A 13,233-nucleotide genomic window follows, 5' to 3' on the forward strand; every position below is an offset into this window, starting at 1 on the left:
TCTCTCTCTCTCTCTCTCTCTCTCTCTCTCTCTCTCTCTCTCACACACACACACACACACACATATGCATGCACATGCATGCACACATACATAAACACACACACAGAGTGATTAGTTCTTAAGAGCTCCATCGTCACTACTAAGGTTATTGCACTTAAAAAGAGATGTCAGAAATGTAACTGCAATTTTTTCACCATGTGGATATGTAGCAAAAAGTGGATTCTGATGGTACCTTCACTATTTCACTTTTACTTTCTATATCTGTGTGCAACAAGTTTCTGTTCCTTGCTTATATAATACCCATGCCCCATAGATAGATTGTTGGCCCTTATATAATATGGTGGACAATGGTATCAAATTGGCTGGAGTGTAAGCCTTGTCAAATAGCATATGATGTAGACAGCTTCTCATTAAAATATACAGTCTGTTAACTTTAAGGCAAAACTATATTTCATAATCTGAGTAGGCCTTGTATTTTCAGTTGAGATGGTTCCAGAACAGAGCTGAGATTTGCCCCAAAGAGAATGCAATTCCACTTCTGGAAAGAGCAGTAGCTCTGGCTCAATAGTCGTATCTTGAAATTCCCAAGAACGTTTCTTGCCTTACAGAACACAAATATGCCACTGAGATAAATCTGACTACACAGGTCATGCTGCTTTTATGTGTCTTGAATAATCCCACTGATACCGAAACATGATAGTCTCTGTCACTAAAACTACATAGGTGGCATTTTAATAAGTTTGTGGCAAAAAAAAATGTGGAATTTCTCCCTCATCCTGAACTCAGGGAAGAAAAATTTATCTCTACAATAGAGATAGATAGATAGATAGATAGATAGTGGAAGAGAAAAAATAAATGCTACCTTTTCTCTCATTAGGCTGTCATCATACTTGCTTGAAAAATGAGTCTTACTCTATTTCTTGGCTTGCAGGAACAAGTTGTGCCTTTCGCAGTTTAGAAGGGGAGGGTGATCTGGATGGAGTTCAGATTGGTAACATTCACGGGAGTGAACCCACTGGAGGTCACCGGCTGGTGGCGCTACAGAAATGAATGGTTTGATAGGAAAAAACAGGCACTGCAGGCCTGCAGCAGTGGTTAGTCCACAATGAATCAGTGAGAAACTCCACAGTATTTGCATATTCTCAATATGAACCTTGTTTTCTAATTTAATTTAGAGCTTTTTTAAAAAAATGTAATAGGATAATATAACATTTTTTGTTAGTTTATAGATACTAAACTTTTATATGTATGCTTTGCAGACCTTATTTTCCTCCTTTCCACAGATGCCAGCTCTCTACAGTTTTTGTCAGGAGGCTATATATATTTATATATTTTTTTGGTGCTAATACTGGGTTATCAACTCAGAGTTCTGGGTGCTGTTCCTAAACTGTTTTAGCAAAAAAAAAAAAAAAAAAAAAACACTCTACCACTTGAACCAAGGCTTTCCAACTTCCTGATGGTTAATTGGAGATAAAAGTCTAGTCATTTTCTTCCTGGTCCTGTTTCAAATCAAATCTCAGACTCCTGATTAGCTAGGATTACAGGCATGAGCCACCAATGCCTGGCTAGGTAAATTTCTTAATTTAAGTAACCTTGAATTCTACTTCAGACCTCAAATGGTGCTATTTATTTTATCAACTCATCCTTTATGGGTCATTATGATCTCAGAGCATATGAAATTTAGATGAGATATAATCTGAGGCTGATTTGCAGGTGATTTTGAATTGCTGAATTTATAAATCTGAAGTCTAGAAAGACAGCAAAGACTCAATCAGGTACCATTTCTAAAGACTTTTATGTGTGATGACCTCAACAGGGACAGAACTGATGCATGCATACACGATTGATCCATGAGGAAGCAGAGGGAAAATAAGACTGCTCTGTATATATTTATATCTGTACTCTGAAAATGGCGCCAAGTTTTAGTACTTCATCTACATTGCAGGGGATGTTTGATGGGATGTAATTGTTATCTACCAGTGTGGTTAATGGTTTGGATAAAAATCTTACAGATGACAGATTCTACAAGGGTACCAAATGAGTTACACTCAATAAAAATGAGCTCGGCTGACTTATAGATGTTACTGCCCAAAGAACTGATTTACTTCCAGCATTGCACAAATGTATGAAATGGATCAATTAACTGTTTCATAGAGATTTTTCTTTTGATACAGAGCTGTGAATCATATCAATCCTCCTCTATGGATTTTCCCCAGGAGCTACATTTGAATTGAACTGGGCTTATATTAGCCGACAACAAGAATAACTCCTCAACAGTTATGATGAAATGATGAAGAGGTTGCACCACTTACTGTTTTGTTCTCATTTTTTCTTGGTGCTTTTGTATTTCCACTTAGTCACTGCAGGCAAGACTTGATCAATAGGCAGAATAACAGAGATGAAGAGTTTAAGAAAATAATGCAAGTTACTAGGAATAAAATTGACCATATGTTTAGGATATTACTTCTCTTATCCTGTGGATGTAGACCCTTTCTTAGCAATTGGTTCTAGATTAATGGGCTGTTCTGCTTGCTAAGAAAATGTCTCTAAAATTCACAGTGAATTTCATGCATTGAAACATCATCTTCTTTGAAAGGCATAGCTAATATGTATAATTTTTTTCATTTAAAGGCAGACAAATTTGAAAAGGTCTAATTATTTTCTACATTATCACTTGATGCCACAGTATTACTGGTCAATTTTAAGTGGCAAAAAAACTTTAAAATTGTTACCACATGGCAATCACACTTTACCATCAAATCAAATTGAATCTATGAGAAGATAATTTTTAAAGACAAAAAAGACTATTTCTGGGTTTATGTTTAAGCAATCATAACTTGTATAAAACAAAATTACATGGGTTTCAAGGACCACCAACTATGGGTTCCTAGTAAAATCCTAACAAGAAATAGCAGGACATGAGATTCAGTATGTGAGATGTCATGAAGCAGTCACTCTCTTTTCTCTTATCACTGAAAATTATATAAGAAATTCCTAAGAGCAATACATTATTTACCATATCCCTGGCATATTTGAATCAGAACATATGTGTCATTGTTCCAGCTCTGTAAGTAATTAGTTGCTTGACCTCCATACATAATTTTACCTCTTTGTAGCATGATTTACTCATATGCAAAACAAAATTGTTGTTGTATTCTATGATATTCAAATTTCCTTTCGTTTTACACTGTGATAATATTTCTCTCTTCTACTTAAAAAATCTTAATAGGCAAAAGGTATATCTCACAACAGCTTTTCATAATAGTTTTCAGGCCTAGAAGTAAAGGTACTTGTATTTGTGGCCATAATGAAGCACCATAGATGGATTAAAAATCAGTTCTGCAAGCTGAAAGTCCAAGATCAGTGTTTCAGCTGGTTTGGTTTCTAGTGGCCTCTTGCCTTGGCATGCAGAGGGCTAGTTTACTATTGCATTCTGTGATGGTCATTTCTCCATGGCAACACGTTTCTGGTGTCTCTTCCTTCTATGATAAAGACATCACTCTGTTTGATGAAGACCTCATCCCTATATCTCATTTCATGGCCCTAACTTCAAAAGTAGTCACTTTGGAAGAATTGGAATGAGCATCTGCATTCTGAGGGATGTAATTGTGTCTGTAACGATGCTTTTATAATGGGGAGGATCATAAGTAACTAATGTTTTAAGGTCACATAATGTTTTAAGGTTATATAATGCTTAAGGTTGCATAAAATGGACCTTAGAGACTAAGAAAAGATGAATGTTGTATGTGTTTGTGTGTTTACATATGTCTATATGTTTTCACATTATAGTCCATATTCACATGGAAATATGTATGTACACAGTATCACTTATTTTTTTCTTTTAAAATATTTTTATTATCTTTAAGTAGCTGTACAAAGATGTTACCATTTACCAAAGCAACTTATAAATACAGTGCATCTTGATTAATGTCAACTCTTCCCACATTCTCACCCATCCCTTCCAATGGCTACTTTAAAATTGATCTCATTTTATTGTCAGGGTGCTCTATGGAGGGATTATAGTTACTTTCATAAGGTAGTGAATACATTATTTCCTGAACATTGTCATCCCTTCCCATGTTACTGTGATTACTCTTCTCTTGGCAGTATTTCTAGCTTTGGGTTTCTCTAAGCTTAGATGTGTTTCTTGTACTACTTTGCCAGAAGTAATAGTTTTCAACTGTGTGAATATCACGTAAAATTTTCAGCTGCATATGCCTCTTCAGATTAGATTATTACAGGATGTTTGTACCAATTTTAAATAATAAGTTAAAAACAATGGTGGATCCTTTTTTTGTCTGTAGAGTTCCAAAAGGAATTCTTCAGCAGAGTCTCAATCCACTTGAGAAAACATTACACACACTTCTGAGAGGTCTGTCCTGGAGACACAAAGAACAAGTTTCTGATTGGAGTACAATGTTGTTTGTATCAAAAGACAAATTGGATGCAATTTTTCTCCCTTTTTGTTTGCTTTTCTTTTTAGAATAACACAATATAATGGTTCCCAAGTACATACAATAGTGATGAAAGGAACTCATCTTTCCAAAAACAAATGAAAATCAGAGTCCAATGCCCAGTGCAGAAAGCTTTACTGCTAATACAAAAGAGAGGATAAATCCTCACACTTACAACCACCTAATCTTTGATAAGGGAGCCAAAAAGTCAAGATGGAAGAAAGAAAGCCTTTTCAACAAATGGTGCTGGCAGAATTGGATACACATATGTAGAAAACTAAAGTTAGTTCCCTATGTATAATCTTGCAGCAGAATCAATTCCAAATGGATCAAAGACCTCAATGTAAGAACAGATAGCCTGAAAATATTATAAGAATGGATAGGAAAACAGTAGGGAACCTTGGCACAGATTTAAACTTCCTAAGGAAATATCCAAAATAAAAAAAAATCAAAAAAAGGGTACCTAATAGGGTTGCATTAAACTGAGAATCTCTGTATGGCAAAAGATATAGCTACAAAGCTAAATAGAAAGCCCACAGATTGGAAGTTTTTACCAGCTGTGCATGAGATAAGAGCCTTATATCTAATTTATATTTACAGCTCAAAAAATTACCCCTCCAACAAATCTTTGAAAAACCAACCACCCCATCAATAAGTGGGCTAAAACCTTAAAAAGAGACTTCTCTGAAGAAGAAATAAGAATAACCAGTAAACACATGAAGAAATTTTCAACATTTGTGACCATAAAAGGAATACACCATTGATATTCTACCTCACCCCAGCTAGAATGACCATTATTAAGAAAAATAATAATAACTTTCAGTGGATGAATAGACCAAGAAAATATGGTTTATATATACACAATGGAATTCTATACATCTATCAGAAAGAATGACATTGCTCCATTCGTAAGGAAATGAAAAGACTTGGAAAAAATTGTATTAAATGAAGTAATCCAGACACAATGAAGCATAACCTGCCTTGTTTCCCTTATTTGTAATAACTTGATTAGGTCTATAATCCCACAAGTTAATCCAATGGATAGTAAAAAAAAAAACAAATAACTTCATTTGGACATGATTAAATAAACAGCACTCTAAGCATTGCACAGTAAGAACAAAGGAGTGTATTCTTAGGAGAGGATAGTAAGGGCTCAAATTCTGTGCATAGAACCATATAAAATGATGCTAATCAAAATGAACTCCAAGAAATGGAATTGAGTTTTAATTGTACTGTTTGCAGTTATTTCCTTTTTCTTTCTTTCTTTTCCTTTGGTTTATTCTCTGTTGTTATTGTTTTTGATTTTGATACCCCCTGTCTTGTACATAAGTATATCTGGTTTGGGGAAGAAAAGGAGAATCACAAAGTGGGACAAAGGGTGAATCAATTAAACAGTGATACTCACTAGACACTAAGTTTGAAATGAACTTTTCAACTTTGTGCAGAGGGAGGTTAGGGAAAGAAAAAGTGGGAGAAAATAAAGAAGGGATTACATTGTTCAAAAAAGCATGTAATCATTACATTTCTTATGTAATTATAAGCCCTCTGTACATCACCTTTACAATAAAATTTAAATTAGGAAAACAATATTAGGAGTAAAACTACATAAATCTTAACAAAGTGTACATACCTCAGTATATATACACACACACACACACACACACACACACACACACACACACACACAGTCTAAACAAAAACAAAGAGAGGATTAAAAATGATACTATTTAAGTTTGTGTAAAATATCACAAATCCCTTCCAACTAGTGCTCTGTCTCTAGGGATTCTTTTAATTCTGGCAAGCGGGTTTGGCTAATGAGTAATTATATTTCCAATTTCATACTATCATTACAATTTACACATTAACTGTGACCCACATTATGTAAATTGCCCTTGAAACATGTCCAATGTGAAAGAAAAAAAAATAACTTGTTACATTATCCACAAGCTGTGATTTTGTATGAAAATTTGGGGATTTGCACCTACAAATTATGCCCCATCATCCTGTACTAAAACCATGGGAAGCATAATAGAGTAGCTAAGATCCCAGTGGTCTTGATTAGTATAACTTGGGCTGAAATAGAGTCCAGGGGTTTGTATAGCATGTGAGTTTCTTCAATTGACTTAGTATCTTAGACTCAATATTCTTACCAGCCAAGTAGAGATTATATGCCTAATCTATATGGTTATTGTCATTAATCTCAAGTAAAAGGATGTGCACAAACCTATTAGTTTAATGGCTGGTACAGATTAAGGTTGCTATAAAATATTAGTTTATGCTGACCCTTTATTTAATAGGCTTACTGTCTAACTCTAGAGATCTGTATATATGTTGAAAAACTAACTAGGATCATGCCGGGCATGGTGGCTCATGCCTGTAATCCTAGCTACTCAGGAGGCTGAGATCTGAGGATCAAGATTCAAAACCAGCCTGGACACAAAAGGACCTGACACTCTTATCTCCAATTAACCTCGAGAAAACTGGAAGTGGGGTTTGACTCAAGGATACGGCGGTAGCCTTGAGCTGAAGAGCTCAAGGACAGCATCCAGGTCAAGTGCAAGCCCCATAACCCACAAAAACAAACAAACAAACAAATATACACTGGCATCAAGCATAGTGGTTCATGCCTATAACTTCAGAAATATGGGAGGTGGAAGATGACTGGAGGATCAATATTTGAATCGTGCCCCAGGCTCAAAGGTAGTAGAACTGTGTCAAAACGTGGAAGCCAGATGTGGTGTGGTTCATTCCCAAATGCCTGTCCCACAGGAAGCATTGCTAGAAGAATAATGGTATAAGATTATTTTGTGCTAACACTTCATATCCTATTTGAAAAACAATATGGAACAAAAATGACTGAACACATGGCTCAATGTGTTAGAGTCATTGCTGAGAAAGTACAAGGCCCTGAGTTCAAATTCCAGTACCATTTTTAGGAAAAGGAAAAGGAAAGGAAGTCAGGTGCCGGGAGCTCATGTGTGTAATTTTCCCTACTCTGGAGGCTGAGAGCTGAATATCAAGATTTGAAACCAACTCAAACAGGAAAGTCCATGGGACTGGGACCTACAGTATTAAAAATCTTTAAGTCTACAAGTCACTTAAGTGGTAGAGCATCAGCCTTGAACAAAAGAACTAAAAGAAATCACCCAGTATTTGAGTTCAAGCCAAGTACTGGCACGCGGGCATTCACATACCCACACACACACACGTGCACACACACACACACACACACACACACACACACACACACACACGAAACAGTAAATTTAAAATGTTCTAATGTCACATAAATATGTTATTTAAATGAAGAAAACTACTTATAAAAACTAATAGATAAAATCCACCATTCCTGAAAGGGAAAGTCAATATAGAGTTTCAACGCAAATTCCCAAACTAACATTTGCTTTCATTTTCAACTAATGAAACACCAGTTGATTTGGAGAAACTATGTACTTGCTCTCTTCATAATAAATTCTAATTATCATATGTTCTGCTTTCTCCTTTCATTCAAAATCATCTGAAACAAACTGAAACTGAATAGCAATTAGCAACCCTATCTATGTTGAGAATCACCTCAAGTAGCTTAAATGAATTAAAGACATGCTTGTGTTCATGCAGGTTAGGTCAAGGAATTCACAACCAAGAGAAAAATGATGTTCAGTAAATAGAAAGAGGGCTCTACTGAGTTCCTAACTAGAAAAGCTTCACATTAGTTTAAATCTTCACAGTCATAGAAGACACTGTAGACCACTACTACCTCTTCTGCCTTCTCTGCTCCTGCAACAACCCATGCCACTTCAGAAAGGTAAATTCTGGCTATACCATTCTGCAGCAGTTAGTTGCTTAAATCATGCTAATGCTGATAAGATACAGGAGCCAGGAATAGTCATGATAGTTACAGGGGCATGCCATATAAGGGATGAAAGTACACTCATCCTTACAAAACACCAGAGTACAAACAGTGTTTCGCATTCCATTAAATAAAACTTGGCAGACTAGGTTCCTTAGGATTGACCCAATTAATAAATGTATAGATATCAAAATGAATCAAATAATTTTGGTCTACCAAAAAAAGAACATATTTGGTCTACTATTTTAGTCATTACATTCTTGGTTTGTTCAATGGTCAGTTCTTTGTTGCTTCAATCCATTAAATTAAGCTAAATTCTTGTTTTTGTTTTGTTTTCGTCAATGATCATTTAAGTATGTCCTTCAACCTTTTTAATTAAAGGACTCAGCATTCCTCTTTGTCTAACCAGGTATCTTAGCTTTAGTATAGCTACTTTGTCCTACTCACATCTTCCTGTTGGCCCTTTGTTTCCTCTCAAATACTTTCGAACTCAAGAAAATTCTGTGTGGTAGGAAAGCAAGGTAGTGGCCAAGACCTTCTAATAAACCTCTCCCCACCGATACCAGTTGGGACAACCTACATTCACAAGTGCTAAGAAAGCCTCAAATAAGATATCACAGCACCTCATATAGCATAATTCTTTCACTATCACACAGAAGATGATAGGAAAAAAGTTACTTTCCTGAACCATCCCTCCCATCACTCCAAACAGTATTTAAAGAGTAATTAATCATTTACCTGGGAGAAAGATAGAAAACTAAGTCCAAACCTTAAACTTGAAACCTTGTAAAAACATACAGTCAAGCTGGGTGTTACACATTCACCTGACCCTTCCTGTTACACTAACATAGCTGGACTAATCTAATACAGTTGTATAAACAGATTTTAAAAAGATGGTTTCCAACCACTTTCCTCCAGAATCACAAAGGGAAAAACAGTCTATGTGTAGGGACACAGAATACCAACTTAGGAATTTGTCTTGGAGCTGAGACTAGACCAATATGATGACTTTTGGCAACAAACAAAAACCAAAGTGATCATACACACAACAAAGTTTAGGGGAGGAAATACAGACGTGTCCTTGTCCCTAGGAAGAGACATTCAAACTGAAGAATGGCTCTATATTTTGATCTGCAGTTTTTGCCAGCTGTGGCACAGCCTGATATCTTTGAAACTCGGGCAGTTTCTACATCAGTGAGGCACAGAAATGATATGAATTAGTGACAACCTTGGTGGCCAATTGGTTGCCCTCGCTAACACTACCCCAATGTGAGCAGCACAGCATGAAGTAAAGCTCATTCACCAAGGGTATGATGGAGGAGTAATGTAGGACTTTTCCTTTGAACTTAGTGCTAGGTAGAAAATTCCAACACTACATAAGAATCAGGCAGTCCATTTCTAGTCCTGTATCTATATATTGTTCCAGAGAAAAACTCCTGTTCCAATAGTAATAGACAGCACAGTCTACGAACTTCTATTCCAGCCACTATCATGTGTGAATGGATACAGCAGCTTTCTGTTACAAATCCCTGGGAGTATGGGTCATGATTTTACCTCAGTGCTAAGTGATCTCTGGGTAAAGTGCTTGTTCCTCCTGATGTTCTCTAAGATAGCTTTGAATTTTATAGCAAAATGCTCACTAATCACACCTATGGTCCCTAGAATTTTAAGTGACCTAAAGAGAGAAAGACAAATTCCTTGACATATATTTCCTGAGAATGAACCATGAAGATATAGAAAATATGAACAAAATTTGAAATTGGATAGGGAAGGGGGAAAAACAAGATGAGAGGTGGGGGGTGGGGAGGGAAATGGGCACTAAGACACGAGAAAGGGTATCAGTGTATGTGAAGTAATGCACCTTCTATCTGGTGAATATAATGTAACCCTTCCATGAATTACAATAAAAATATATGAAAAAAGCAATTATGAACAAAGAGCATGTACCAACCTGAATCAACAAGAAAATAAAAACTTAAAAAAAATAAAAATAAATCTGGGAGCCAGTGGATCATGGCTGTATCCTAACTACTCAGGAAGCTGAGATCTGCGGATCACTGTTCAAAGACAGTCTGGGCACTAAAGTCTGTGAGTCTCTCTCTCTCTCTCTCTCTCTCTCTCTCTCTCTCTCTCTCTCTCTCTCTCTCTCTCTCTCTCTCTCTCTCTCTCTCTCTCTCTCTCTCTCTCTCTCTCTCTCTCTCTCTCTCTCTCATTTATTTATTTTTTTGTGGGTCATGGGGCTTGAACTCGGCCTGGGTGTTGTCCCTGAGCTCTTCAGCTCAATGCTACCGCCCTACCCTTGACCCTAGCCCCACTTCCCATTTTCTAGAAGTTAATTGGAGATAAGAGTCTCAGGTCTTTTTGTGGCCAGACTGGCTTTGAACCTTGATCCTCAGATCTCAGCCTCCAGAGAGTAGCTAGGATAACAGGCAGGAGCCAGTGGGCCCAGCCACATCTGTGACTCTTATCTCCACTTAACCACCAGAAAACTGGAAGTGGCATTGTGGCTCAAGTGACAGAAAGCTAGCTCTGAGCTGAAGAGCTAAGGAATGGTGTCCAGGCCCAGAATTCAAGCCCCATAACAAACATAAATAAATAAATAATAAATAAATAAATTAGGACTTGTTGGAGTCATAGCTATGTTTTACTTAATCCTTTGAAAAGAGGCAATAGAAATGTTTTCTTATGCACTTATTCTATAGAAATTGAACTGGGGGAAGTTCTTCTTAGCACATTCTATGAGGCCAACATCACCCTGACACCAAAAGCATGTAAAGATACAATTTAAATGGATATCTATAGATCAATATCATGTATGAACAAAGGTTAAAAAAATCTTCTGCAAAATACAGGTAAACTGAAACTAATTGTTCATGTGACAATTTACTATGATCAGTGATACGATGAAAGTCAGAGGCGCAAGGCATTTTTAATGTATAAAAACTAGCACTGGTAAAAAAAAAACTAGCACTGTGAAAAAAAACACCAAACATTGAATGTAGGAAGAATGTCATAAGCAAGTCAACAGCTATCATTATATGTAAAGGGGGTAATAAAAGCTGTCAGAAATATCTGGAACAACACAAGAATGTTCTCTGTCCCCACATTGTTCTACAGAGTGCTGGTGGTCCTGACCAGAGTAAAAAGATATGGGAAAGAAATGAAGGGAATCAAAAAAAAAAAAAAAACAGGAGGCAAGCACAGGGAAGGGAAAGGGAAAAATGAGATGATGTGACAAAAGACCAAGGGTGAACCAGTGTGATAAGGATGTTCATAGAACAGTATGTTAGAAATGAACTTTACAACTCGGGAAGGGCGGGGGAATGGCTAATGGGAAAAAATCATGGGAAGGCAAAACAGTGGACAAGAAGTAACGCACTCACCACCTCATGAATGTAACTGTAACCCCATTAAAACAATATACATAGAACATTTGAAATATAAATGTAAAACACATTTATAAAATATACAAAATATGTATTATTTATATTTAATAAAATATAAAAATATTATTTATAAATGCAAATACCTATACCAAATATTTCACATATATTTATATACATATAACATATAATTATTTAATATGCATGCATATTATTTCACACTGTATTATAATGCATATATTTCACTAGCATACACATATATTTCATATAAAATATAGTGTACATACATTATACATACATAAGTCTTATGTAGATATGAGTAAATCTTACTCACCCATCAGGAAGAATAATATTAGCTCATTTGCAAAAAAATTGGTGGCCCTGGATAAAATTATGTTAAGTGAAGCAATTCAGGCCCAGAGAGATAAAGGATTCAAATTTTCTCTTATCTGTGGAACTTAGATCTAGTTCATAAACACATATTCAGGATCATATGCTGTTGTATACAAACAGATTAACTAAACTATAGTGTAAGCAAGAAACTCTTCCTATGATAAAATTCCTTTGAAAATTCAATTGCATTTAAACAATACAAATACCCAGAAGCTAGTACAGAAAGTGTCTGGGGTCAGTGAAATCATCTGGAGAAAAGGTAGATGAATGAAGAGGGAAAGTAGATGGAGAAAACAATCATAATATCCCATGAATATATGTAAAATGAAACTTGAAAGATTGAGGGGACAGATGGAATTGGGAGACATGGGGGAGAACAATGAAAAGGGGTGATATTGAGCAAGATTCATAAGCTGGTCAGTTGAATTAAAACCCCTTTGGACAACTACTCACAGATCATAAAATTATAAGAGAAATAAGCTGGGGAAAGTATTGCCGAGGGTAGTATAGGTATGAATAATCATTATGTACTAAGATACAGCAGATAGAAAGTAGAAGTTACAATGTACTGTTTTAAATAATTTGGAAGAAAGGACCATATTTTTTATCATAAGGATAAACATTTAAATAAATAGATACACATTTTAATCCTATTGAAACATTATATTGTATATATGTATATGTGTGCCAAACTCATTTGTTATCCTGCTTATTAATATATGTAATTTTATGTTTTCAATAATGAGATTTTTAAAAATTCAGCAAAATGAAACACTGGGAAGTATATACTTGAAAGAGATGGGATTAAGAGGAAAGCATTAGACAAATTAAGAGAAGAAGGAAAGAATGCACTCAAAATCCCATGTATATTCTACAAGATTAAGAGGAGTGAGAGAAGAAGTGGGTAAGGGTGGTTTGGATGAGAATGTTGAAAGAATGCAGTCAAGAATCCAATGTATAGTCTAGAACACTAAGAATAGTAAGGGAGGAATAAGGGTGGGATGGTTGGGAATGTTGAAAAGGGAGTTGATAAAGATACATTGTATTTATAAATTGTTTTGTTAAATGGGCACTTCTTTGCATAAGTTAAGATAATAAAGAGTAAACAAAGCTAATTATGCAAGGTGGATATGAGGTTTCCCTATTGTTTTAG

Source organism: Megascapheus bottae, chromosome 8 (assembly GCF_031878675.1).
Source record: "Megascapheus bottae isolate mThoBot1 chromosome 8, mThoBot2.hap1, whole genome shotgun sequence".
NCBI classification, from domain to species: domain Eukaryota; kingdom Metazoa; phylum Chordata; class Mammalia; order Rodentia; family Geomyidae; genus Megascapheus; species Megascapheus bottae.